Source organism: Arachis hypogaea, chromosome 19, assembly GCF_003086295.3.
Source record: "Arachis hypogaea cultivar Tifrunner chromosome 19, arahy.Tifrunner.gnm2.J5K5, whole genome shotgun sequence".
Lineage (NCBI taxonomy): Eukaryota > Viridiplantae > Streptophyta > Magnoliopsida > Fabales > Fabaceae > Arachis > Arachis hypogaea.
In genome coordinates, this window is record NC_092054.1 from 104859751 (window position 1) to 104862483 (window position 2733).

General features: G+C 31.5%; 1 non-coding gene across 1 annotated transcript; it reads left to right on the forward strand.

The window, feature by feature from the left end:
- The first annotated feature begins 256 nt into the window (after window positions 1-256).
- LOC112780326 (small nucleolar RNA R71) lies at window positions 257-364 on the forward strand. Its single transcript, XR_003191170.1, has one exon. It is a non-coding gene; the product is annotated as a small nucleolar RNA R71 (small nucleolar RNA).
- The last annotated feature ends 2369 nt before the right edge of the window (window positions 365-2733 follow it).

Consider the following 2733-nt stretch of genomic DNA (forward strand, 5'->3'; position numbering starts at 1 on the left):
TCAATATTTTGTTCTGAGCCAATATGGCATTCAGAGTATCAATTTCAAGAACTCCCTTCTTCATAGGCGTCCCATTACTCACAGGATTCCTCTCAGAAGTGTACATGAACTGGTTATTAGCAACCATGTCAATGAGTTCTTGAGATTCTGCGGGCGTTTTCTTTAGGTGAATGGATCCTCCTGCAGAAGTATCCAATGACATCTTAGCTAATTCAGATAAACCATCATAGAATATATCCAGGATGGTCCATTCTGAAAGCATGTCAGAAGGACACTTTTTGGTCAACTATTTGTATCTTTCCCAAGCTTCATAGAGGGATTCACCATCTTTTTGTTTGAAGGTTTGAACATCCACTCTAAGCTTGCTCAGCTTTTGAGGAGGAAAGAACTTGGCTAAGAAAGCCGTGACCAGCTTATCCCAAGAGTTCAGGCTGTCTTTGGGTTGAGAGTCCAACCATATTCTAGCTCTGTCTCTTACAGCAAAAGGGAAAAGCATGAGCCTGTAGACTTCAGGATCTACTCCATTAGTCTTAACAGTATCACATATCTGCAAGAATTCAGTTAAGAACTGAAAAGGATCTTCAGATGGAAGTCCATGAAACTTGCAGTTCTACTGCATCAGAGAAACTAATTGAGGTTTCAACTCAAAGTTGTTTGCTCCAATGGCAGGAATGGAGATGCTTCTTCCATGTAAATTAGAATTTGGTGCAGTAAAGTCACCAAGCATTCTCATTGCATTGTTGTTGGGTTCGGCTGCCATCTCCTTTACTTGTTCGAAATTTTCAATCAAGTTGTCTCTGGATTGTTGTTATTTAGCTTCTCTTAATTTCCTCTTCAGAGTCCTTTCAGGTTTTGGATCAGCTTCAACAAGAATGCCCTTTTCTTTGTCCCTGCTCATAAGAAAGAGAAGAGAAAAAGAAAAGAAGAGGAATCCTCTATGTCACAGTAAAGAGATTCCTTATTATTAGTAGAAGAAAAGAAGAAGAGAAAAATCTGAACTCAGAAAGAGAGAGAGAGGGTTCGGATTTTTGGTGGGTGAGGGAGAGATGTTAGTAGATGAATAAATAAATAGAATAAGATGAGAGAGGGAGAGGATTTTCGAAAACAATTTTTGAAAAAGAGTTAGTGATTTTTAAAAATAGTTTTTGAAAAAGGTTAGTAATTTTCGAAAATTTTTAAATCAAAGATTAAAATAATTAATAAAAAAAAGAAATTTTTGAAAAAAGGGGGGAGATAATTTCGAAATTTAGAGAGAGAGAGTTAGTTAGGTGGTTTTGAAAAAGATAAGAAACAAACAAAAAGTTAGTTAGTTAGTTGAAACAAATTTGAAAAGATAGGAAGTTAGGAAGTTAGAATAGATATTTTAAAATCAAATTTTTGAAAAAGATAAGAAGATATTTTTGAAAAGATATGATTGAAATTAGTTTTGAAAAAGATTTGATTTTTAAAATCACAATTAATGACTTGATTCACAAGAAATCACAAGATATGATTCTAGAACTTAAAGTTTGAATCTTTCTTAACAAGTAAGTAACAAACTTAAAATTTTTGAATCAAAACATTAATTGATATTGTTATTTTCGAAAATTTGATATAAAAATAAGAAAAAGATTTTTGAAAAACATTTTTGGAATTTTCGAAAATAACTAAGAATTTTGAAAAAGATTTGATTTTTGAAAAAGATTTTGAAAAAGATAAGATTTTCAAATTGAAAATTTGATTTGACCCATAAGAAACAACTAGATTTCAAAAATTTTGAAAAACTCAATTCAAATTTTCGAATTTGATGAGGAGAAAAAGGGAACGATATTTTTTTGATTTTTGAAATTTTTAAAAAAACATGAAAATTATGCAATGCATGAAATTTTTAGATCAAAACAATGAATGCATGCAAGAATGCTATGAATGTCAAAATGAACACCAAGAACATTTTGAAGATCAAGATGAACACCAAGAACATGTTTTTGAAAAAATTTTAATGCAAAGAAAACATGCAAGACACCAAACTTAGGATTCTTTAATGCTTAAACACTAAGGATCCAAGAATGCATATGAAAAACAAGAAAAGACACAAAACATGCAAATGCAAAGATCAAACAAGAAGACTTACCAAGAACAACTTGAAGATCATGAAGAACACTATGAATGCATGATTATTTTCGAAAAAATGTAAGATGCACATGCAATTGACACCAAACTTATAACATGACTCAAGACTCAAACAAGAAACAAAAAAATATTTTTGATTTTTATGATTTTCTAATTTTTTTGGATTTTTCGAAAATTAATTGAAAAAGGAAAATAAAGATTCCAAAATTTTTAATATGAATTCCACGAATCTTGCATTCTTAGTCTAAAGCTTCAGTCCAGGAATTAGACATGGCTTTACAGCCAACCAGGCTTCACATGCTTCATGAAACACTAGAATTCACTCTTAAAAATTTTGAATAAAAATATATTTTTGAAAACATTTTTTTTTCGAAAACAGATGAGAAATTTTTGAAATATTTTTTGAAAAATTTTTGAAAAGAAAACAAAAAGAAAATTACCTAATCTGAGCAACAGGATGAACCGTCAGTTGTCCATACTCGAACAATCCCCGGCAACGGCGCCAAAAACTTGGTGCGCAGAAATTGTGATAACACTTTGATTATGTAAAATTCATCGCTCTTTGTTTCCCTGATAATGGCGCCAAAAACATGATGCCAATACCCTGGTTCACAACTTCGCACA